At 36.7% G+C, this 26167-nt stretch overlaps 1 long non-coding RNA gene across 1 annotated transcript; it reads left to right on the top strand.

Annotated features, from left to right (window-relative positions):
* Positions 1-19425: 19425 nt before the first annotated feature.
* On the top strand, positions 19426-25777 carry LOC125694738 (uncharacterized). Its single transcript, XR_007377689.1, has 3 exons — positions 19426-19503; positions 20515-20738; positions 25302-25777. It is a non-coding gene; the product is annotated as an uncharacterized LOC125694738 (long non-coding RNA).
* Positions 25778-26167: the final 390 nt, after the last annotated feature.

Consider the following 26167-nt stretch of genomic DNA (forward strand, 5'->3'; position numbering starts at 1 on the left):
TAATGTTATTAAAACACAAAAAAAGGGAGAAATAAAAGCATAAAAGTAGTGGGATATTTGACCTCATTTTTGTGAAACTAACATATCAGGTTGGTTTGATGGCAGTGGTTACAATTCTAAGTGAGTTCTCAAGGTGTTCAGTAGAGATTTTTGATTAAATGCTACTCTTCCTATTCTTCACTCTTCAAAATCATTATTCACAAATAAACATAGTGCCAAAAAATTATAGCATGAATAAGATGTGAATGGGAAGTGAGGGGTTTTTCTCTCTAGTAGGAAAGGACTTATAAAAGTTTGGTAAAGAGACAAGATCAAATTTTTAATTGCAACTTTACATATTCCATATGAAAATTCACAAGGAATGTATTTATGTTGACTGAAAATGGAATCGCAAATAAACTAAGAAACTGAAGACTTATTTTAACAACGTTGACACCTATTCTCAAATTCCTTTATCAGAATAGAAAGCATAGCTGCCTATTTTTTGCTGTTCACAGGACTATGTTTAGCCAATGTATCAAAATCCATAAACTTATTTGCCATAACTTAAGCAGTCACTACACTGCTCCCCAAGCCCTGGTTTCATCCCAGATGGGTTTAATAGTGCATCAGTGTTTGGTCAGTACTACAGTATAGCCAGGCCACCGTGTTGGACCACATGCAGTTGTGGGTTGGACTTGTTTGCTCCAGCATGGCCTCAGCCAAGACTGGTCCCCACTGAGCGGCCCAGTGCAGCCCCAGGCACACACTCCTCACCCAGTAACAAGCAAACAGTAAGTATGCAATTAATACCATCTTAGCTAAAATCAGGATAAGAGACAGGCACAGTGCAGTGCTAACTCTACCTCTTGCATTAAACACACACACTTATAAAACTAAAAGATGACTATGCAACTGCCATCAGCAACTCACATTGGATGAAATATCACTGCAAAGTACATCAAGAAAATTTAGGCATGAAAGTTTTAAAAATGGATAATGTCATGCAAATTGTCATAAAATCCAAGGGATTAAATCATCACCAATTCAAGAAGTTCCTTAAAAGTATGGATGCTGATTATGGGGACATCATCTAGTTTTCTGAAGTAAAGTGGCTAAGTCAGAGTAAAATGCTGAAAAGATTTTATGATTTGTGAACTGAAATCAAGTCATTTGTGGAAACGAAAGGAAAATTTGTTCCAGAACATGATTAAAAATAGCTCACAGATTTAGTATTTTTGGTGGGTTTGATCACTCATTCAAATGAGTTAAACATGCATCTTTCAAGGTGAACATCAACTCAGCTGTGCTGTTTCAAACCATAACAGCATTCAAAATGAAACTTTAAGTATGGAAATCTCATGTTTTGGCAAATAATTTTATGCATTTTGATACACTGGCTAAATGCAGTACTGTGAACAACAAAAAATACGCAGCCATGCTTTCCATTTTGATAAAGGAATTTGAGAATAGGTGTCAAGACTGCTGCAGAAGTCATCACTTCTTTGGTATATTAGCAACTCAATTTTTAGTCAACATATATACATTACCTATGAGTTCTAATATGGAACATACAGAGTTGCAATTAGATACTCAACTCAAAAATGTAATAAAGCCTCTTTACTAGACTTCGTAAGCTCTCTCTTACCAGAAAGAAATATCCCTCACTTCACAGTCACATTTTACTGATGTCATCACTTTTTTTTGCAGTATGTACATTTGTGAACAACTATTTTGACAGCTGAAGAACAGGAAGAGTAAAATGTTGTCAAATTTCTGACAAACACCTTGAGAACTCCGTGAGAACTGCAACCACTTCCATTGAACAAGATTGATGATTCAGGTTCAAGAAAAAAAGTCAAATATACTACTAGTTCTGTGTTTTTGCTACTCTTTATGTTTTAATAAAAAATATATTTAAAATGTAGTAAGTTTCATTAGTTACATATATTAACCGTGTATGGTTTATACATATATAAAAATCATATATATTAACCATATTATATATTTTATATGTGGCCCAAGACAATTCCACTCAGTGCAGCCCAGGCAAGCCAAAAGGTTGGATATCCATGAGCTGGAATATAGCTTCAGAAGCTTTCACACAGATGGTAGCTCCTTCCATGAACAGGTCTGAACAGAACATCAATCACTTCAACATTGTGGTGTCCCTTGTGCAAAACCGATAATTCACCTTCTCGACTACACCTGTCATCTCCCATGAAATTATCAACAAGATTTCAATGTCTGATACTTACTCTGAATCCTGACCATGCAAATAACTGTTATTTAACTACAAACTTCCTGAGTTGTGGTGGTACAAACATAATTTCCCTGATGTCATTAATAATTGCTAATTTACTTTACAGATTCTATCTTATTTCTTTGACATAACAACTGCGGTGCTTCTTGCTACTGTGCCCAGCACTGTTTTTGATTCTTCTTACTGCTATAGGTCTGCTTTGTTCACTGCAACTGTCTTTCTCAGATCCATAAATAAGCCCTTGCAAAGCTCTCTGCAGCTACAACACAAAGAGCAACTTCAGAATTTTTATCTAGCAATTCGAGCATCACGTCAGAATGGCTATGCTCTCAGCTGAAATTCATGAGCCATGACAACACGTACATTCATACATTCTGCAAGAACAGATTTCAGAAACATGAGTGATAAAAGACTGCTCCCAAGAAAATAAAAACTTTTCTGATCTCAGCTTGCAACGTATTGAGTCACAAGAAGAAACTCATGTTGACATTCACTTAATTCTAATACTTCAATATCTACTTATACTGACTGGTTACCATTCTAACAAGTTATTCTTGCCAGTCAAGGCAGGAATAACACTATTTCATATCTCAACAATGAAAGAGTAAAAACATTCGATTCAAATTTCTACTGAGGTCAGGATCAGAGAAAAGCTTGAATAATGTATGTGCCTTCATAGCATGGCCCCATCACTCCTCCAGTTATGTCACTGCTCTTGCTTTTCTGTTGCATTTTGAAGCAAGATGGGTTATATGTAAGGGACCTTCAAGCAATGCAAGTTATTTTAGAATTTAAACAAAGTCTTCTAACTTAATTAGTTGCTAAGTGCAACTTTTTCATTATGTAAAGGAGATTTACAATCACGCTAATAACTTTCATTTAAATATAAATTCCCTGAGTTGTGGTGCTACAAGTATAATTTCTCTGGCTTTATTAATATACAGAGGCTACTCTGAAAGTAATGCCTCCTATTTTATTACATTGTACCACACCATCAGAGGCAGATGTTGCTGGTACAGCAGAAGAGGTTGAACTGTTCTGCCAATAGGCCATTACATTTTGTTGCTGTGTGACAGACTGAAGCAGAGAGGCAGCCTAACAAAATGGCGTCTGACACAGAAACGTGCATGGAGCAAAAGCATTCAATTGAAATCATCCATGCAGAAAAGCTGTCACCCATTGACATTCATCAACACTTACTGAATGTTTGCAGAGACCACACAGCGCATGTTAGTACAGTGAGACAGTGGGTGGTACGTTTCAGCAACAGAGACACAAACATAAAGGACAAGCCATGTTCTGGGTGGCCACATACAGTCGTCACACCATGAAATGAAGAGTGCATTGATCAGCTCATCCATGGAAATCGGCAAATGGTGGTGGCTGTGCTGAAAAATAGTGCTTTGTAGCTGAGAATTTCCTCTACCAAACAGTGTTATTCTGCTCCTTGTGGCTGCTGTTGTTTACATGGAAATAAATAGGAAGCCTTACTTTTGGAGTGATCTACAGTACTTGTTAACTCAAATTGTGGACTCTGCAGAAAAGTTATGAAAATAGCAGCTTTGCTGTACTCACACAAGCAAGACACACAACAAATGACTGTAAGTTTAAAAACTTGCTACAGTTTCTCTGAGAAACTAAACGGGGAAAATCTTTAACTGATAGAATATCCAAAGCTCTGTCTTCTGATTCTATTTCTGATTTTATTTCTGATTTTTCCTTCTTTAAACTTTTTTAGGTAGCATTTCCCCAACTTTTGAAAATGCATCTTTCTAGTACTTAGGGGTAAATAGGTCTGAAGAAAGATTACGTATTACTAATTTCAGGATAAATGAAAATAATCTGGTGATATTAATCCTGCCAAAATTCTTAATAAATGTGTTATTTTTATTTTTCCAAGGAATAATTAAATCATTAAAACTGTGCAATTCTTACTGGGATTATTACATTAAGGTCTACAGTACATTTTCATTAGGCAAAAACTGTCTCCAAGTAGATATCAAGAAAAAAATATTTCAGAATTTTGTGCTATCTGTAAGGAAGTTCAAACCCAAGCCTCAGGATGAAAAATTAGGGTTCACAGCAGTCATTCATAAGATAAACTGGTACGTTAAATCAAGTAAATGCCATTCAGCCTGTCATTTATCCCAGCCCATGTTCCATTTGACTTGCCTTGACATTAGCCTTTTCCTCTGTAATTAAACAGCAGCTATCCCATTCTCAGTCATGATTCTATTTCAACAGGGAAAATACCATCTGGATATGAGACCACAAGAAATGGTGCAGAAGATATAATATACACTGTGTACACATAGTGTTTGAAGATGCTGCTTGCTATGACAATACAACTTTTTAAGGTATATTTGTGAAAAAACATTACATCATGGTTTTCCATACAAAAGTATGCTAAAAGCAACTTCTACAACAACCATATTAATCTTCTTCCCTATATCTCTTCTAAGAGTTAAGTTAGTGCCTTGAAAAGCTCTGGAATATCGTGAACCCTCGTAAAAAATTACTGTGTTTCCAAAAACTTAAAGTGTTTGAAGTTACAGCTAAAAAAAAATCACTTAGGACATGCAAGCTGCAGTATGTAGAAATAAAACTATGCTTATTTATATCACAGAGGCCTCAATAATTGATACTACCTACTTAAGGAAACCATTGTAAAGTACCAAGTACTGTGAATTAATAAGTTGTAAATGCAATTAAGGCGAATTTGTTTCACTTGGCAATTGTAGTTTAACCTGTATTTGTTTCCTCCAACAAATAAACAACCCAAAACAAACCTGAACAAATAAAGCCCACTGGGGTAAAATCTTATCTACTAAAACTGTGGTTGAGAAATAATAAAAAGAAATACATTATGACAGTATTAGATCAGCAAAACCAAACCAGGCTTACAAAATGCCAATCTCCCAAGTAGCCAGGGATTATATACACTTTATATGGAAGTTTCTAACCAGATTCCCACAACGCTGTATTGCTCTGTTTCTTTCTCATAAACCTAAAATAAGTAAGCACTGAGCTTAAAGCCAATCTTGACCCACGCAGTACTCATTCCAGCTACTCTGGCTTCTCCCCTGTCCACAAGTAGCTAAAGTAAGGTAGAAATGTTTGCTCCTTTTAGACATTAATTTTTAATTAGAGGAATGTCAGTTTTTCTCAGCCCATTATCTACTTTACATAAGAGAAGTTCTAAATTAGGTTAGGAGATTTAGTTGACTATTTTATCAATTGTTGGAGCACAGCAAATACATTACCTGGCTATCTAAGAAGTGTTTACTTCCACTGCTCAGTCAGTCAGTCAAAATTCATCACGTAATGAGGAAGAAGGGACAGTCCCCAAAATGTCATGCCAAAGATTTGATTTTAATTTTACAGGAGCTGCTGAGAAAATTCCTTTTGATATGACTGAACCAGAGAAGAACATTCACTTAGCCTTTTATTTTATTTTTCTGTCAGTGGCACAGAGTGGGACAAAACACACAAAGGTTGCACTTGCCCAAGAACATTATTTCTTCTAATACTGTGAGTGAAAAGGAAGAATCCCCAAACCAAAAGCACTTTTTTTTCTTTTTTTAAAATTTTTTGTTGTTTTAACAAATGACAGAAAGTGCAAGAGTGGAAACAAGAAATTTTGCGGAAAATCTCACAGTGATCTCTAAATTTACACACCAACTTACAGGTTTTCTTTTACCAAGCATTAGCACTTTGTTCTACAATATTTCTCTTCGCACTTGTTTCTAGTAACTTATTTGAGGTGACAGAGAAAATGCAGTCATTTTGTCATTGCTTCCTACAAAGGGAAAAGGGCTTTCTCTACCACAGTGGAATAAAGTGTGCCAGGGAAGAAAGGTAGAGCAAGGTAGCAAAATAAAGAGAAAAGTTGATGGTTTCAAGAGACCATGCTAAAGATCTTTTCTGCCTGGGACAGTGCAATATTACATTAGTTGCAGATGCTCTGTGATGTAAAAAGTCCATAGAATTGTAATAGAGAAAGAAATAAATAGACTAATACAATCATTCTTCAGGTTTTTTTGTTCTCTCTTTCCAATCCCTTTCTCATAGGGTAAGCACTTCAGAAACTAAGCACTAGGGAGAGCAATAAGGACTGGAAAGTTTTCTTTTCATTAGGAAAGTTAGCTACGGAAAACCCAGTATTGCCATTTCACTACAGCATCTGCAAAACCCCACATTAGAGAGTCACTTGAATGAGTTGTAGAAGCAAGAGGAATGGTATTATCAGTCCTCATACACCGAGCAGTTATTAATTTTTATTAAAGGAGTCTTTTGAATTCTAGACCATAGAAATGCTTGCCAAGAGCAGCCAACAGCACGGTCATCTCATATGTCAGACACTGAGAATCAGTCTGCTGCTGTGAGATCTTTGATCATAGCAGAAGTGCAATCATATGTGATAAATAAGGGTTTTCTGTCCCAAATAAACTCTTCCCTTTTAAAATTCTGCTATAATTCTTAATTCACATGCAAACATGCAGCATCAGTCTTCAGTCAGGTGCAAACTGCAAGGTGATCAAGCTTAGAAAAAAGGTTGAGTACATGCTGTGATATCCAGGCCTTCCCTCTCATGCAAAAGAAACTTTCTGACTTTAGAGCTCAGATGTTATCAGCTTTAACAACTGCATGTTTATTTCAAGAGGTCCTTAGCAAAATATACAGCGAGTATTAATATTCTAAACATATGCTATGAGTTGTGCAGAGTGCTGAGGCTGTTGTGATACTGACTATGGAGACTTACTACTTCAATTTCATAAAGACAATAAAATGACCAATTTTATATTTGCTTTTAATATGTATAAAATGTCTTCAAGACAATTATTAGCTTGCAAAAGTGGCAGAAGGTCAAAGGCCCATGGTAGTCCACTCCCCCAAGATAGGATAGTGTTGTATAAAGAGGTTTGTAATGTAGTCTTAGCAGGGGAACTACGAGATGTTTACAGGAAAAGATAGAATACATGTAGGTCAGGGGAGAAGCTACATTAATTCTCTATCATCACTCTTCTACAAAAAGAGCTTTTGGTATCAGCTAATAAAAAAACCTTAGCTAGTTAGACGGATATATACAGCAGGATAATCATCAAAAGTATGCATCCACAATGCCAGGAGTAGGATTATTGTTGTGTCATTAACCTCTTGCAGAGGTTGCCAGGAAACTGCAAGTTAGATAATATTTTCTGATCCCCAAGCATAAATGCAGCATTCTGTAGATTACATAAATTAGACAGAGCCATAGCTTGCTTGAATACGTGTTCAAAACCTGAGTTATACAGCTCTCTCATCATATAGCTATTTTTCCTCCTGCATTGTTTTTCAGTATATGATGGACTTCTAGCAGAATACATCCATCCTGGACTCTCCAGAGACAGAAAATCTTTTGGGGAAATGAGATATGGAAGGACTGGCTGCTCATACTCTCCAGTCATCATAAGCACTACAGCCAGCTGGCACAGAGGAAAATTGAGCAAGCCTACAAAAAAAGACCAGCTCTTCTGTATCTAAGATTCTAAAATACACCTTTCTGGGGGAAGGCATGGATAGAGAAGCTCATCATCCTGATTACTAAGCAACTCTAATTGAGCTGGATGTGTTGCTTCATGTTTCCAAATATACTTTGCCTCTTCCATTTAAACAGCAAACTAGTTTTAGCTACAGACAGGAGTTAAAAAGCAAAACTTGCCTCTATCAGTTTCCTTTTTTTTATTTTTATTTTTTTGAAAATATTAGTGGCAAGTATGTTATTTTAGCTTCTTGTTGAAGAACATATTTGATTACCCTTGAAATATGGCATTTCGGCATTTTCTATTTCAAAAGATCTCAGGTTCCTCTGCAGCAATCTTAACTTCATAGTATGCAATTTAGTTCAAACACTTTTTCCTGTGGAATTTCAACAAATTTGATATTATAACAGAACACTCAAATGCTAGTGAAAAAGTTTTCTGATATTTTACTGTTAGCATGCATGTTTTTAACCTCTACCTCTCATTCATTGATCTCTCTAATAATGAGTGAAAAATTTTAACCATAATGATTGCATAACTTCCAAGCATAAGATAAGTGTGGAATACGTCCCTCTAATTTTTCTGCATATATCCAGTGGTCTAATTAAATCACTTGAACACCCCCAGGATATAATGTAAAGCCCAGTGGGGATATTTGCATCTCTTTATCTGCTAACCTCCACTTACCTATTTTGTGTATCTGTTCATATTGTTAGCACTGACAAGCTGTTAAAGCCAGTATTATCTGATAAGACATCTGAATGCTTTTAACATGACCATTTTAGTCTGTTGCAACATAACATAAACTCCAGAAGATCTCAACACCTTCAACAGCATGGTTTAGAGTGAAAACCTTAATGTCTATCATCCTGTCTATTATTGTTAAATTTTGCCTTTAGCCATCTGACTGTAAATACAGTTCAGTAGCATTTATATCAGGCAATTTTGTGAGGTTTTGCGTGTTCTCAAGCAATGCAGGATACATAGAAAGGCTGATGATGCTAGAAGGCTTGAATGTGTGCTTATACAATGTGAGACTGATAACTCCTTAAAAAGTTTCTTCAAAGAAACTTTTCAATAGGGATATAACTTAGGCTTCAGTTCAGGCACAATTTGTCCTGGTTGGCGAGTCCAGTTTCTTTACTCCTTTTGAATGTCCTAACTCTTCAACAGTCATTGCTTCCAACAATTAATTCATATTGATGTTGCACAAACTGAAAAAGTCCTTGATATACAGAACTTACAATTTAAACATGATACTGAATATCACTACAGCATGGTCATCATCCACTAAAAGGAAATCCAGTGAGTGTAGAGACTGTTCCTTTACCCTTACAAATGTATTTTTCTTCCTGACTTTCCTGTTTCTAATAAACTCAGATCCAGTATCAGATAGAAATACTTAACTTCTGTGATGTGGTAAAATGATTTGTCAAAGACTCCTAACCTAGACTTCTAATCGTCTTACTCTTTAAGTACTTGTCATTTAAAAGACAGATGTTACATAGCATTCCCTCTATTTCTGGCAACAGGTGGAAAGTTAACAAACCACCTGAGGAAAAAAGCTATTCTGCCTAATAGAAGATGTAGTCTCAAATATATGTAGTTAACTGCCTGAGAAGAAACATTCAGGTATCCAGTAAGAATCAGTATAGCCTTTAAATATAAGAACAGTTTGATTTCTTGTGCTGCGGAAAAGCCATTTTACCCTCACTCCTGTTTGCAGTGCAGGTATGCAAGAAACAGAAATTTCAAACTGCCATTGATGTTAATACTACTCAAATGTTAATGCTACTCAAATTTCCTGATGTCTGGTGGAATATCAAATTCCTGACGGAAACTCCTTTTTAAATGCTCTGCTCTTCCAGTCTTGTTCATCCTTTGAGAGAAACAACTACTTATCAGACAAAGATTTTATGGCTGCCAGACATAGGATCACACAACTATATTAATCCTGTTGTTTAAATTTTTGCTTGATGCTTCATTGGCGAAAAAATCAACATCAATATTATCTCTTGCTTTGGCTCCATTATGAATGTCATTGTTTCTCACAGGTTCTATTGTGGACCTTGAGATAAGTACATGCTCTGTGATCATATTTGAGACATACCGCCTTGCACTCTGTGAAGGGCAAGGTCACACGGATGTTTAGTTGATTAATATTCCATTTTGATGTTTTTACTTCTTAATTTTGTGTTTTGTCTACAGTACAATAAAATCTGATACTCAGCTGCTGAGTAAAAATGCTGCTCTTTGTGTACAAGAAAGACAAATGGATTAGCATCAGAAAAACTATCAGTGATCTGTTGATTTTTCCATTCCCCAATATATCATATAATAGGGGAAATATTACAACTAATCTGTTAAAAGAATGAAGATGTAAGAACCTGAGATGAAATACAGGAGCTACGACATGTTATTTTTCCCCAAGAAAAGTGTTTAATAATTACAATTGTGTAACTTTGCATTTGGTGGATTTGTGTGTGTATATATATATATATTTTAATTATTATTATTATTATTATTATTTGTATTTGAACTAACACACTAGTTAAGAAATAATTTCTGCCAAATTTCTGCCTGAAAATTTTTCACTCTCTCCATTTTAAAGCACTTTGGCACTGTTAATCTTGTGACTGCTTCTGTGTGTTGGCAACTATCTCGATTAAAAACACATTTGAGAGCTTCTAAGCCTAAAACTTTCATTTGCCCTGTGATTTGCAATAAGGAATACATACTACTGTTGAAACACAAGAACAGTTTAATAGTGTGGCTAGACTAATATAAGAATGCAAAAGGTGGAGCTCACATGGGCTCTCCAAATATTTGTGACAAAAGGGAAATATTTAATGTCAGTAAAAAATTCAGAGTTGTCATCTATAGAGCAACAAAATTATGAGTGTTAAACAACTGTAATAGACACAGACTGTGAAGTTCCTGAATTCTTTTTATCCGGCACCAGAATTATGTCGAACACATATTACAATAAATTTTAGCTGATATTTACACTCAAATCCTGACTTTCTTTTTCTCCTTAACTTTCACCCATTTTTTTAAATTTCCAGAAAAAGAATTGAAATAAAGCAGGATCTCTTTTCCAATTGATTGCACTAGTGGCCTTTAAAAAGATTTGTTTTTCATTAGGTACACAACCCAGATTTGCAGACAACAGAGGCCGATCAATAAGATTGGAATAAAGTTTCTACAGATAGGAGAATCTGTGTCAACCTTTTTCTGGAATCATTCCTATCTGTCTCACTCAAAGAAAGCAGAAAGTGGTATGTTTAAATTCCTCTTATAATTTTGTCCATAAAGACAAAACACTTACTATTATTTTTATTCTACTGTTTCACTGTTTTCTTTCCTTGGTCCACCTGCCATAATAAACTATTTTGTGACAGAAGATTAAGGATTTCATTAACTGCAGAAGAGAGAAATCCAAAACATCTTAAATACTGAGTGTACTTTTTTTTTCCCCTTTAATCAGAACTGCCCAGTAATTCTTTCCATTATTGCTCAAGCTCTAATAAAGTAAACTTAAAAAGATACAGTTGTTAACTTTCTGCTCTCATAACCATGATTGTGCCAAACCATACATTTGAACAGCATCTATAACAGGACCAAAGATTTCAAGTATTCCATCCATACCCTCATTCTTGGGTTTACTCACACTTTTCACACAACACCTTAAACAAGCAGTTGACTTCTTTTCTGTCCACAATGCTACTTTGCCTACTTAGCTCGCACACCTATAAGAAGTCACAAGCACACAACAAGCAGACTTAGAATGAAACACAGGCAATAATTGACTATGGACAGCCAGGTTTTTTTCCTCACTGGCTGCTTATCACTGCACTTATTCTATTGCTTTCTTCTCAACCTTGGTGTTGGAGGTTATATGGAAGGAACAAATTAATCTGGACTAACATAAAGGTTTAAGTAATGATTTAAAAATATCTTTAGTAAAAAACATAAGCTTTATATTTTTTCTCCCTCACCCAAAAATATTACTACAGCTAGTCTGACACTTCTAGAATCCACAGGAAACCAAGAGCCAGCCAGGAAATAGCATTTAAAACGCTCTTCAATCTTGCGGGTTTTTTTAAAACAAATATAAGCTAGAAATCTCAAAAACAGTAAAGTCCTCAATAGCAGACAAGAACAGATCTTCAAATATAATTTCCAAACAATTTTGTCTATATTATAGCCCCCACCCCCCTTTAACTCCCATTGTGTATAGTATAATTACATAATTACCTTCAGAGAGCACTGGAAAAACAACCAGATCAAGACATTTTCTTTCCTCACTTCTCTGGCAATTGTGCTGGTGTGCATAGTGCTTATAGCACATGATGCCTCCTGTAAGTAGGTGACAAAAGTTAGAAAATCAAATTACTGAAAGAATTTGAGGTACAGAAGCATGCACTCACATGTACATGAAATTTTTACTTCTTTAGAAAACAGGTAGCAGTAGAATCTAGACAAATACAGACTGGTTAGAACATTCTCTTAATCTTAAGGATTGAGTATAACTGCATAGTGTAAGAAGAGCACAGCCTGGCAGTTAGTACTGAAGTGCAGTTAGTACTGAAAAATGATACAAAGCATTGGTGGAGTTTGAAGTGTGCAGAGAGTATTACATGCAAAGGTAGAAACAATTAAGTTGAAAGAAAGTTTTATTCATGCCTCAGGCATCAACAAAAAGCTTTTTTCTTCCCTGTATACTACATCAATATTCACAAACAATTTAACAGATTCTCTAAATCAGATGGGTTTTCCTTTCTTTAGTCTTATTTATTATCCATACTATCTGATATTTAGTCTCTCTATCTAAATCAGCAGTTCAGAGTAGCATGAGAAATTTTTATGCCATTGATTTCCCATAGCCTGAAATGTCCTATCAGTTCAAGGTAAAGAAACTAATAGGATATGAACAATAATCAGAGTAATAATTGAAGGAATTATGCCCCCAATTGCATATAAAAGGTTGAAATTTTATCTTCAGGTTCTTGTGATATTATAAACTGAAAGCAAAGTAAAATTGTTTAACATCTAAGAATATCAAATAATTTGCTTATCGATAAAATCAGCATCCTCAAACACGTTTGTGTAGGAAATATGTACAAATAAAACAAGCTGTAGTTTACTACCATCACTTCAATCTCCTAATGTTTGACACTATAGTTTTCATTTGGTGCTGCTATTCTTTCCTCTTAGACAAAATTGCAGGTGATAGAGTGGGGTAGAGAAAATGCATGTCTTAAGATTTGATAGACACTAATATTCTGACTCAGAGCATATATACGCTGTGGCTATGACCTGCCTTTGATAGTGTCTAAAAGGAAAAATAAAAGTATTCATATTCATAACACATCTATTAACAATGAAATGCTTCTTTGGGATATAGCTCCAGCTTATTATTTGTCGTGTAAAGCAGAGTTCATCAGTGTACAAGATGAACTGGCTAAAAAGAACGTGCCCATGCTATAACGTTAATTCGTACTCAAGCTTACACACAAGTCTGTATCTCCTACTCACCTTGGACAAGAGAGATTTAAGAAGCCTTTACCATTTTAAGTGTTGCACTGAAATAATAAACTCTTTGTAGCTTTCCCCAGTGCAAATTCTCACTGCTTTTTGTTCAGTTAAATTAAAGTCTAGGCTGTCTTGCTCCAGTGGAAAGCATTTGTTTCAACTTTTTTGTTTGTTTGTTTACATATATTCTTGCTTTGATAGTCTCATTATATGCTTCAGAATTAAGAAAGGAGTAATTGTTATGCTGTAATTCAACATCATATAGACAGTTACTGACTGTTAAAGCTACAAGTCGATATTCAACTCTAGTACACTTGCCAGGTAATACAAATAAGCATGATACATAAGCACATGTGAAGTATATCCACTGCAATATGAACTTTCAGATCAATGAACTAAGCACAGGAATTCACCAAAAGCAGAATAAGCCCCAGCATTTTCATTTGATGAAAACAAGATGGAAGTAGCTGTACATACAAGGCTTTATTACTATAACTGCATTCTGCATGATCTCTGATCTCTGATCCCATGCTGAATTGATTCTGTTGTACTTTAACTAATATTTATTTATTGACATTATGCCAGAGTAAAGCACTGAATGCATTTAAATTTGTGAACATCATTTGTTGATTACATTTTACTGTAAATAATAGCTTCAAAATCACAAAAATTGGAGGAGGTTATCCTGCAGGCATGAGACAAAAAGCAGTTTAGGAACCTTTGAAACATGTTCAATTTTTACATACCGTGGCATATTCACACTACAGAAGAGAAATTGAATGAGAAATAGAATTAAAATTGACTCAGTTTACTTTGATGACACGCACACTAACATTACGAGAGCAGCAAGAAGAACAGCCAACTTAATCATCACTATCAGAAAGCAATTCATTTGTTCCTGCGCTGATCCAGACTAGGTAAGAGTTAATTTCAGTGTAGTAGTCTATCCACTACTAGTTTTCGGATTTGTGACACAAATATGGATAACACTGATGATTTAGTTATTGCTAGACAGGGCTTACTGAGCCAAGGTACTCTGCATCTCACACTACCCCACCGGCACCAAAACTGGGGGTGTAAAAGAAGTAGGGAGGGAACAGGCAGGACAGCAGATACCAACATACTAAAGAAATACTCCAGGCCACACGATGCAACATTCAACAATCAGAGCCAGCAGAATAAAGAAGGAAGGATGGGATGTCCATAGTATAAGCAAAGCAGGCATGTAAAAGTATAGTGTTAGACTATCGTTTTGTGGTTTTCCATCTCCAAGGCATCTTTTCTAGAATAGCATATTGTATACAAAGCCAACTCAAAAAAGAATAGAGAGAACCGCCTTAGGGGTCTTTTCTGATATATTTTACTGAGCTTAAAGAACTCAAACTACTGAATTGAGCACATGAAGAGGTTATTGTAAAGGTGTCTAGGAAAAAAATGAATTAATTAAATGATAGCTTATTTTTTAAACGTCAATAAATGATCAATACAACACCACCAGAATGAATCAAACTGTGTTCTTTCCAATTAATTATTTCCAATTAATGCTGCAGTATATTTATTATGCTCTAATACATCACTGCAGCATGCTGATAGGACAAGGAAGAGAGAAGTCTGCCACAGAAACCTCTTATGGGCACTTAATTAGTTTCTACTCAGAGCCATAGCAAATTAGTTAAACTTAAGGAAAGAAAGGGCAGTCATGTCATGCATGTGACTCTACGGGTGGTATATCTATTAATACATTCTTTTCCATGTATTTCAGCACTTTCTGAGATGTCTTAACTGACAAAGCAATGCATGTGAATGTCAGGATGCAGCATGGTCTGGCTGCTCCCTAGGGGGACGGGGAAGCTGAGCATGGTAACAAAGCTGGCAAGGCAGAGGACTTCCTGGCAAAAGTCAGGTCTAAGGGAGAGTAGGTAAGATCAGACACAGTCCAGTGATTGCCAGAAAAGTCTACAGCAACAAAGCAGTTCTGAAGTCAAGCTATAAATCAGTCTATAGGTCAGATTCTGGATCACTGACATTTGTCCGTGATCAGTTAGAGGAATGGCTGTGAGCTGGAGATAGATGTGCCTACAGCATATTTGAACAAAAGAATGAATGTCCAAGCATGAGCTTAAATAGGCCATGAGGAGAGGGTGTGGTATTTGTTTCTTAATATCACAGAATCACAGAATCACAGAATCACCCGGGTTGGAAGGGACCCCAAGGATCATGTAGTTCCAACCCCCCTGCCTAGCAGGGCCACCAAACATACATATTCAGATCAGGTTGCCCAGGACCCCGTCCAACCTGGCCTTAAACACGTCCAAGGACGGGGCATCCACAATATATGTGAGGTCCTCATGGCCACTGAGGTCTATTAGAGCACTCAGAGCCTAGACAGAAAGAATACCCAATTGCTCATATAAAATTTCATCTTCAGAACAGCCTGGAAATTTGAAATTTACATTGCATCACATATTGATGTTTCATATTGGCATTGCTCCTGGTAAAGTGGAATATGAAATACAACTATATGTTATCTATGTTGTAGGAAAAGATAAAAATAGGAACTCAATGCCACATCATGTGTTTTTCTATATAATGCAGTACCCTGCTTCTCACAACACTTAGTATCAATTACTTTCAAGTACATAAAATGTCTCATCTGATGTTTGTGTCAAAAAATGTGCCGCTTACCACAAGTGTACTGCCACAGTGGTGCAAATACTAAGTGTAATGCTGATTTCCTACTAGATTTTTAAGAACTAGAATATGTAATGAGCGATAGTACTTCAATCAGATCAGAATCTATCCTGAAACCAGCACTGATAAATAGTCTTCTTGCGAGACTTAACACATACATTATATGACTTATCATGTCCTTGTTACTCTATTTTTGTTTCTTGCTGAACCCTTTCCTAGCCCTGAAGCATTTCTAAAAATGTAGCTCAAATGCAGTACTGCTACTAGGAACATGTGTGTATGCATGTAATGAATCATGCAAGTGAGGCATGTAGTAGTATATGGTGGAGCCATATGAAAAAGTTCTTGCTTCAGTTTTACACTGCAACCAGTTCTTCGACAGATATAGGTTTCTAACTAGCAACTTGTTCAGTGACACAACAAAACATCACGTTCCTCTTTCTCATATGCATGACGTTGTTTCCTAATGTAACAACATACAGGAAGACATAAGATTCATTAACATTATCTGTACTTCAAAATGATGCTGCATTACTAAGTATTGCATGATCTAGGAAAAATCTTTTGCTATTGCAGAGTAAGATGACTAATTACACAATTAATTTACTTTAAAATGCAACACTATTATTAAAAATGATTAAAAAGCAAATTTTATTTTAACTTTTTAAATTTGCATGCTCTGAGGAGTTAATAGCTTTGTTTAAACATCCATGTTTAGGATGGGAGATACATAGCTTGACCTGGATGAAGGTATAGATTACGGATGTGCAGAGTTGCACTGACACAATTCTATAGTATTTTTAAGTATTAGAAGTATAAGGAGCAAAAATTGGGGGAAAAAAAGACAAAAGTTTCCTGCTCCTGAGATTCTAATGTGCCTTACAATGTTTCTGCAAAACAATTGTCAGCATGTCCAGTGGATTGAAAACTTCTAAATTTGGGTGGGAATACAGTCCTATTTCTAGTCTAATGGAAATTGGAAACACTGAAGAGATTGTCTAGACTGAATTCAATGAATGTCTTTCACAGCAAGAGAGAATCCTCAGCAACAGACACTGAACTTCTGAAAAAGCAAGAAAAAAAAAAGGACTGTCACTCTCTGAATTCTTATTTGACAAAGAAATTCTGTATGTTTGAAATGAAACAACAGCTCCTAAAAATATTTTTCTCCCTTGGTCAAAAGAACTCCATAGAATCTTTTGTTACTACACAGTGGAGTACCACAACAATGCCTATCATTTTTTCACTTTAGCCTGAGTTTTTTCTCTCAATGTGAAATAATACAAGACAGCAGTTGGCTCATTTCATCTAGGCTGTCCTGCAGTTGCCTTTTGATTCTCATTTTACTGGCTATGCAGAGAAGATGTCTTTCAAAACCTTAATTGCCAGAGACGGTTGTGAAATCTTCACCAAGATTTACTGCTTTCCTGTTGCGTTGTACCTTCACAGCAAAGTGACCCCGGTGGTTAGGAAGCATATTGTATAAATGGCAATTTAACGAGGGCTTGGAGACTATGAGGTCTCCAAAGAACACTTCATTTTGAAATTTCCTTGTTATGGAGTATTTAATGGAGAAAAAAATCCTGCCAAGAATTCCAATGAAGATAATCTGGATCCCTGGCCAGACATGCTGGGGAAAAATGGCACAAAACTCCTATGTAATATTAATAAACACAGTAAATTACAGATCCATTAAGTCCAATATTGCAGTTTCTCTAACATGAAGGAGAAGCACTGAAAGTTAAAAAAGTAGTCTCATTTGCTGAAATGTAAACACGCCTGTGTATACTGCAAGTTGTTGGCAGGACAATTAATCACAGTATTGATATTCACAGTAAGAATAACAGTCCAGAACATGACAAGTATGCTAGTAGCTTTTCTGTTTTGAAGAATGCCTGAATGAATAATATATGATAGACTTATTACATATTTTAATGAAAGTATTTTAGAAATTCAATTTCTGCTGATACTTTACTGCAGTCTCTGTATAAGAAAGTTAACTGCCTTATTTATTTTATTGCTTGTTAACTTTGAAAAAAATATTGACCAATTAGACGTCAATATTAGGTATTTCATTACTGATCACTTTGGGGATGAGCTTGCTTTACCATGCTGAGGTCCAATCTTGTGTGGATTCCTACTTTACTGAGCTGTTGAACTTCTGTGCACCTTTCAGAAAACTGCTGTGGATGAACCTCAGCAGGCAGCTCACCACCATACAGACAGCTGTTCAAAGACTTGTGCGCTCCTGTTCTCCCTGCTGGCAGGACAGTGAAAGAAATAGAAAACTCCCATAGGCTCTGTGTAGCACTGCTCAGCAATAGCTAAATCAGTCTGTTATCAGCACTGTTTTTGGTCACAAATCCAAAACAGAGCAGCAGATAGGCTCCTAGGCTGAAAACTAACTGCTCTAGCCAATGCTAGTCCACTTCCCTAATTTATGGAGGCGTTAAACTTCCATGCTTCTTTTAAATGTCTTGATTCGTCCTTTCTATTGTATTTTTTTTATTTCAAGCAAAATATTATACACAAAACCAATCCTATTTACTGGTACAGAATCATAGACTTTTCAATTGTAGATGGATTGTGAGGTTTTGCAAATTAAGGGGATGATTTTACACTAAGTAAATATTTATGCAAACTCTGAGTAAAATGAAGTTTGTAATAGCAGCACATGATCATTAACAGCAGAGAAGCCATTCTGAAGACAGTAGCTGTGAGACTAAAATGTAAAAACATCATCTATAAGGTTAAATAACAAAATTATATGTAAAATGCAAAATAGTGTGTATGACATCAAGGCAGTTTTTGCAAATGGGTTTTTGGCCTATGATGCTGTTAGTCACCAAGACCTGAAGAAACAGATGTGACCCTTACAATTCCTAAGGGATCTTTAGACTCAATCAGATCATTTACAGTCCTTTCATTCTGTTCTTCAGATGGTGACGACTGAGGATTCAAGCAAGCATCACCAGAGGTAAGAATTTAACTGGGCCCAGAAGTTGGGAATGCTATCAGCAAAATCAAAGTGTGCAGTAGATTTCTTTTTAAAAATTGCCGTTGTCTCTCTCAGCTGCTGGACAACAAATGTGTGAGACTTGCAAATGCCTGGGCACTTCTGTCTTATACCAAAAGTGCTTGCTGGACTGAAACTGTAAAATTAAAACTGGAAGATTCAACAACAAAGCATTCATCAGTTCATAAGGGTGACTATCAACACGGGAAACATATGACTTTTCAAGAGCCAAGAGCTCTTATCCGGAATAGGGGAGATGGGACCAGACCACGAGGAAAGCCAGGCGCAGCCCTCCCTTCACACAGCCCCACCCTGTATGAAGCGGGCTCTCGGGGCGTCTCGGACAGCAGAACGCACCTCCGTTAGGCTCCTCCGCGCTGCTCCCAGGTTACGGGCATTCGACAACCATTCGGACTCAACGGCTCCCATACCGGCAGCCGCCCGCGGGGGAAAAAAAAGTGAGCCCGGCATCGAGGGGAAGAAGCACCGGCGCCGAGGTACAGCGGGACGGGGCGGGCGCCGGGATTGGCTGTGCGGGATGCGCGTGCGGGATGCGCGCGTGCGAGCGGCAGATGGTGCGGTTGGGGCCGGGTGGGAAGGTGCAGCGCGGGCTGAGGCGACGGGCTCGCGCCGTTTTGGTCCGCGCGGAGAGGCGTTGCGCGCGTGATCATCGGCCCGTGCGTTGGCCGCGCTGGGAGGTTTTACGTGCAGGGAAAAGTCGGAAAAAAAGGGGAAAAAAAGACGTCGTATGCGGTTAGTCAGCTACCTGGCAGGCGTCGCAAGCGGGCTTTCTGAGGAGCGAGGACTAGTCAGCATGCAAACAGGCTTACTGACCTAGTGAAAGGACTTCGTATATGCCAGGAAATGGGTACTGTAAGGTAAAGAGGAATGAGGGGACGAAAACCAGAACGGGTGTGTCTAGAGGCACAGCTAGGCAAGGCAGGCTTTCACATGTCTGTTTTAGAAGCAGCACGGGTCAGGGTGAGTTTCAGATGTCTGAACACCAATGTGTGTAGCATATGAAAGAAAAGGAAGGAACTGTGTGGCACAGCTGCTGGCCTGTGACCAAAAGTAGGTTACATCTGTCAGGACCCAGTGCTCGGACTGTATCCTTAATGACCCGGATAATGGGATGAAGTATGTCTTCGTTGAGTTTGTGTGTGACTTAAAACAGACTATTCTGAGCAGACTGGAGAAATGACATCAGGACCTTCACAAAGTTCAGTCAGAGCAAATCTGAAGTCCTGCTACAAGATTGAAAATAAGTCCCTGTGCAGGATGAGGCTGATGGAATAGAGAAAAGGGCTTGAGTACCCTGGTGGACAGCTGAATGCAAGCCAGCAATACATCCTGGCAGCAAAGAGCCAAGCCAAGGGAAGCGATCCTTCCATTCAGTAGTCCAGAAGGCAACCTCAGAAGTGCTGTGTCTAGTTTTGGGTTCCCAGAGCCACCATGCAACATCGTATTTCTCAATACATAACCAACAGCTGCATGTGTTTCTTCTCCAGGGGTATTTCTGAAAGAGGAAGCTTAATTAATATCCTGTAACTAAGACTGACCTCGATCGTCGGAGGCTTAGTAGAGACCTGACAAGATGTCACACAGGGCATGCATCAGTGGCAACTGGAGGAGCAGCCTGTTGTCTCCAGGACCACTGAGCAGCATTTGGCTCCATATGGCTGTTTTTCAAGCTTGATGGTGTGGACACGTGGCACACGAGGGCAGACAGATGGTAAGTGTGGCGTGCTTACGGGTGTTTGCATTGAGTAGGCACAGTAGCTTCTGGAATATGTTCTTTGCCAGTAATGTGCCGAGTGCTGTCCAAATCAATTTTATAAGGGACTGGCCATCCCCTGAGTAGCATGGATGCATGCTGCTCTGGAGTAATTCGCTGGAGGAGACAACAATTACACCATGAAGTAGGTCACAAGGACAGTATAGATGTAGTCAAAATAAAGCAAAAATGTTTCATTTCGATATGGTTCAAGCTGAGATTTATTGTTCTTTCATCTCTGTTACATAAAAAAAAAAAAAAAAGCATTTTGGAATTTCACATTTTTCTAGGATTTTATAATTTATGATGGCATTATGCTATATACATATGTGGTGATTTTTACATTTTTTTTACTGTTCGTTTAGTTTCATAAAAATGTCTTGATTTTTTTTTTTTTTTTAAAACTTCCATAGTTCCAAACTCCAGCTTGGATCTAAATATTTTTCATCTATTTTTCATATTACCATCAATGAGAAAAAAAAAAAAAAAAAGAGTTGACCTGATTTGAATTCCCCCTTACTCCATTATATGAGTAGTTACTGTGACTTGGTGACCAAAGATTTTATTAGTATCACATTGAATTTCAGTGATACATTTAATCCAGATTGAAATGAAAATTCACCAGTGGTAAAAATACAACTAGTATGTGAAATATCTTTCCTTTAGAAACTAGCATATGGATTTGAATTCCACTTTTGTAATCACAAGTGAGTGGAAGGCATGGAAAACGTGCATATACATATATGTGCACACATGCTCACATTCTGGCAAATCAATCCACTGTTACTTTAGTGAATTTAGCTCAATTTTAGTTTCTCCCTACCTCTGTGGAGTAGCAATTAAAACTCATGGTTTTATATTTTCTCAGTTATGTAAGAAGATTGAGTTTCAGTTTCCTTTTTATTCTTTAATAAGAGCTTACAGTATTCCTGGCTCTGCTTACAAAAATGTAAAAAATATATATATACTGTTATAAAGTTCTGATCTGAAAACAAATACTGGAGGCAACACGTGGAAGAAAAAAAAAAAGGAATAAAGTTGGAGTGGTTTTGTTTTGCTTCATGGATAAGTTGGAATGGGAAAGCAGGTAAACCAATATAGGTGAAGTGCTTGTGATCCTGACAGAAGTGAAACTGTTCTCAAGTGTAACTGAGATAAGATCCAAGAATAGTTCTGACAGTGCTTTCAAAGTGCACTGTATATGTAAAAGATGAAGGAGGGACAAGAGGAGACATAGAAGATTGCTGTAAATAGATGGTATTATAAGGAATTAGTGATGCTGAAGGAAAAGAAAGCAGAACCTGAATGAGATAGTGGCTTCATTTTTTTTTGTGAAATGCAAAGGTATGAGAAGATTTGAATGATGCAGAATTTGTATTGGATAAATTTTGATATCTCTGTTTTAATATTACTGTTAATGTCATGTCCAGGGAGGTGCTTATCTAGAAAAGACAAGTTACTTCAAGGTGTGGGAGGAAAATCACTGAAGAATGATTTTGCACCTTGTACTTGTGCTGTGCTTTTACCACACAAAGGTCTTTTAAAAGGCCTCCAAACATACACTTCTAGTTCTAATAGCTTAAGTATAGGTGCAAGTAAAACATTTGGAAATGTTTCCTAAAAACACTCACATAACATTCTCCTTCTGTATTATTCCTTCTTCTTAAAATCTGCTAGTTTTCTTTTTAAAAATTGCATTGCAGTCTTACAATTTTTTTTTTCCAGTTTTTTAGTGCATTTTGCAAAAAAACAAACAAACAAAAAAAAAAACAACACTTTAAAGATGAAAATGTACTTCACAATAAGCAAGCCATTCAAACACACATTTTTGATGACATGTTTTCTCCAAAGTTTTACTCTATTGCCTCTCAGACTGAAAAATGTATTGATTCTGGCCTCGGGAACTGCATTTCATTTTTCCCCACCTTTACTTGGTGATAAATCAGAAGTGATGCAGTAGAACTGAACAAGAAGTGAGATTCTAGGGAGGAATAGTTGGCTAGGAAAAGATATTCTAAACAACTTTATCTTAGACTTTCAAAAACTATTCAGTATTCAGTAGTACATTCAAGAATTTTACAACGTTGTTGTTTTTCCAATTTTTATCTTCTCAAGAAAAGTTTGTGAAAAGTATGAGTGTTGTTTCTGTAATTCACTGATTTTTGTTTGACCGTCATCCTATTGGATCTTTGAACATTTTCTTTCAGTAGCTGTACCTTCTTAGCAGAGCACAGTAACAAAGACAAAAGTGCTTCTTCGTCTTTTTCCTCTGCCTCCTTCTAGTTGTCAGTAGAGGTGTCCATCAGAGGACTCTCCTATGTTGCCTTTTCTCTCCTTGGGTGAACAGGAGAACAGGTAAAGAAGTGGCTTAAAGCCTTACTGTGTTTTGAAGATAAGCAGGAATGATTTGTTCTCTCCAAGAACACTTATATTTGTTCTGAGAACTAAAAGAAATAGAAGGCAAGCACCAAATTTGCTCATGCAATAATCACTACGTGCCTCAATGACTTTGAGCAGAATAGAAAAGGTCAGGAAAAACAGAGAAAATATATTTTTAAAGAGATGAAATACCTGTTTTCTTCATCTGCCGTCTGTGGCACCTTAACAAGGCAATCCCATCTTCCTAAACTATGAGAAAAGTTTTGAGTTGGGAACAGAGCAGAGATGCTAGTTAGCTGAATTGTGCTGTACTGGTATCAGTAGTTCTATTCAAATGGTGGAGATTTATTTTATACAGGAACAAAACAGAGTTCACTGATAATAACAAAATATTACTCTGTAGTAGATAGGACAGGCTTCTTAAAGGACCTCCATCGTTTTCTATGCATTCTTGGATCTCATATAAGCTCATGCACGTTGAAGGAGAGCTCAAATCTAATCACAAGCTCTACAAAATGATTTCTTTGTTATAGGAGATTCTTCAAGCTTTTTTTTTATTATTATTATTTTTTAATTGTTTTTTTTAGTATAGCTATAGAAGGAGTTAATATAGAATTATTTTTTTTAACCTTCTGAAGCTTATAACTTAGCTTGGGGCCGGTAGCTGACTTTGAGGACTACTATGCATCCAAACTTTCCAGATTCATTTTTAATTCCTTATTTGAAATTTTGTCCAAGGAGGATGAGAAATTTCCCCATTTCCATGATGGGTTTTCATGTCAGACAGATAAGCGAAGGCAGAGCTTTTGAGGAAGTTAGTTGTCCTCCAGACATAAAAGCACAGATCTGTTTTGCATACACCGAACCAGCAGTCAGCGTATTGTTTACTGGGGCTGTTGGTCTTAGACGAATACTTCACACTGTATCCATGTATTTGTTTCCTCTGAATTTCTAGGGCTGAACCATATGGCCCCAATCATCTAAATTATTCAAGGTCTTAAAAAGATTCTCAGAGTGGGGATACTCATTCTGTTGCTTTTTTAGAAACCTAAATCAGGTTGCAAGACTGTCCCCAAATAAGTATCTTAAATTTGTGAGATTAATTTTTCTTTTTTCATCTACTATGTAATTATGTAAAGGATAAAACTTTTGATATCAGTAATTGCAGCTAAGTCACATGAAAGGGAGATTAGCTACAGAAGTGAATTCTTCATCATTATCCAGCGAATTTCATACTCATTACATGGTGTCATTACTCTGAACTAATATGTTTTGCTACCTGTACAGAGACCACACTCCTGTAGTAATAAGTTTAATTGCCTGGCTTAGAATTTTTAACATCACTGTAATTGCTGATTACTCACACTGTCTAATAGACTATCAGTAAATTTTATATGTAACAAAAATTAAAGCTTTACGTATTGGAAGTCTCAGAAATTGGCAAAGGAAATAACTATAGTCTGAGAAGAGTATTTCAGTTCTTGAGACAGTGTTTTTCAAAACCAGCACACTCTTCTATTTTTCCTTAAAGACCCAAATTCTGCCAATATATGTCCTTCTTAAGCCATATTTAGAACTCTTTCAGGCTCTTTTTTTGGTGTTTTTTTTTTTTTTTTTTTTGGCCTGTTTTAAAGTGACATGGAAACAGCACAATCCAGTCTCTTTCTAATAACTGTTACCTTGGGAGCCTTATTCAATTCTAACCAAAAGAGACTGGTGCACTGACTGGAATACAGATGGCACGTATTTCTTCTTTGACAGAAGTATAAAGTGGAGAGTCATGGCTGACCTAGAAATGCTCCTGACTTCAGAACTGTCTCCACCTCTCTCTTAAGGAATTGCATTCAGCTCTGCTTACATCTAGAAGGGCTGGTTTGACATAAATACATTTTCTGAAGAAAGAGAAATTATTCAAGGAATGAAATATGAGGGGAACATTAGTATTTCCTATAAAACTATCACCACATTCCAACTAAAAATTACCTTTTTTGGTTAACACAAATAGGATTTTTTTAGAGATTCACAACCCTCTTACCTTCATACTAAAAAGTCATTAATCTGTGGCTTCTCAGGTGAGTTCCCAGTACTCCAATAGCATTGACTTCCATATTTATTTGTTCTGTGTTTGCGTGTATTTGGCAGGTGCTGAACGTGTTTGGCATTTTTTGCCAGCAAGCACTGGAGAAAAGCTGAACCCTTGGTTAAATGGCATGTTGACAAATATGTGAGTGCTGGTTTCATGAAGGATGCAGACATTCTGACGCAAAGATCTTCAAGCTCTGAGTCAACTTGGGATCATTCTCCTCTATGATGTCCGATTACTACTTCTCCTGTATTTAGCAGGAGAAAAAAAAAGGAAAAAAACCAAACACCTGTGCAGCAGAAGGAAGTGCCTTAATGGAGCATGAGGAAGTAGTAGAGCAATCTGGACAGTGGAATTAGTAGTGATTACGGAAACAAATGGTATCAATTAAAGCAGTATGTCTGCCTTCATTAATTCCAATGCACTATCAATATGCTAACTATCAAATATTTTATCCTGAGGAATGACCCTGATAGATCATAAAGCCTTTGTCTCCGGCATTACATCTCTATGCAAAGCCCTGCAGCTCAAGAGAGGCGCATTGTTACAGATGGATCAGGCACACAGTAGCGGAGAAATAGATTTAATCCATTACTGAATAAATCTTTCTGAAGTTGGCTGCAACTGTATGATGTGGTTGTTGATTTACTATACACAAAAGCAGCAAACTTTTACATGTTTTGTAGCTGGGTTTTATTTCAAAGGCAACCTTTCAGAATAACAAGAATTTCAGTAGTTCTGTCACGCTGAGGAAAGAGAAGTAAATTTGTTTTATCTAATTCTAAAGTTATTAGAACATGGTGGATTGGGTAGCTTGATTTCAAATTGTAAAGCTTGTGTTCTATCTGGTAAAATGTGGTGGTGAGATAGGAAAAGAACAAAAAGGAGAGGAAAAAAAAGCCTCTGAAGAAACAAACCTATAAAC

The sequence above is a fragment of the Lagopus muta genome, chromosome 6 (genome assembly GCF_023343835.1).
Source record: "Lagopus muta isolate bLagMut1 chromosome 6, bLagMut1 primary, whole genome shotgun sequence".
Lineage (NCBI taxonomy): Eukaryota > Metazoa > Chordata > Aves > Galliformes > Phasianidae > Lagopus > Lagopus muta.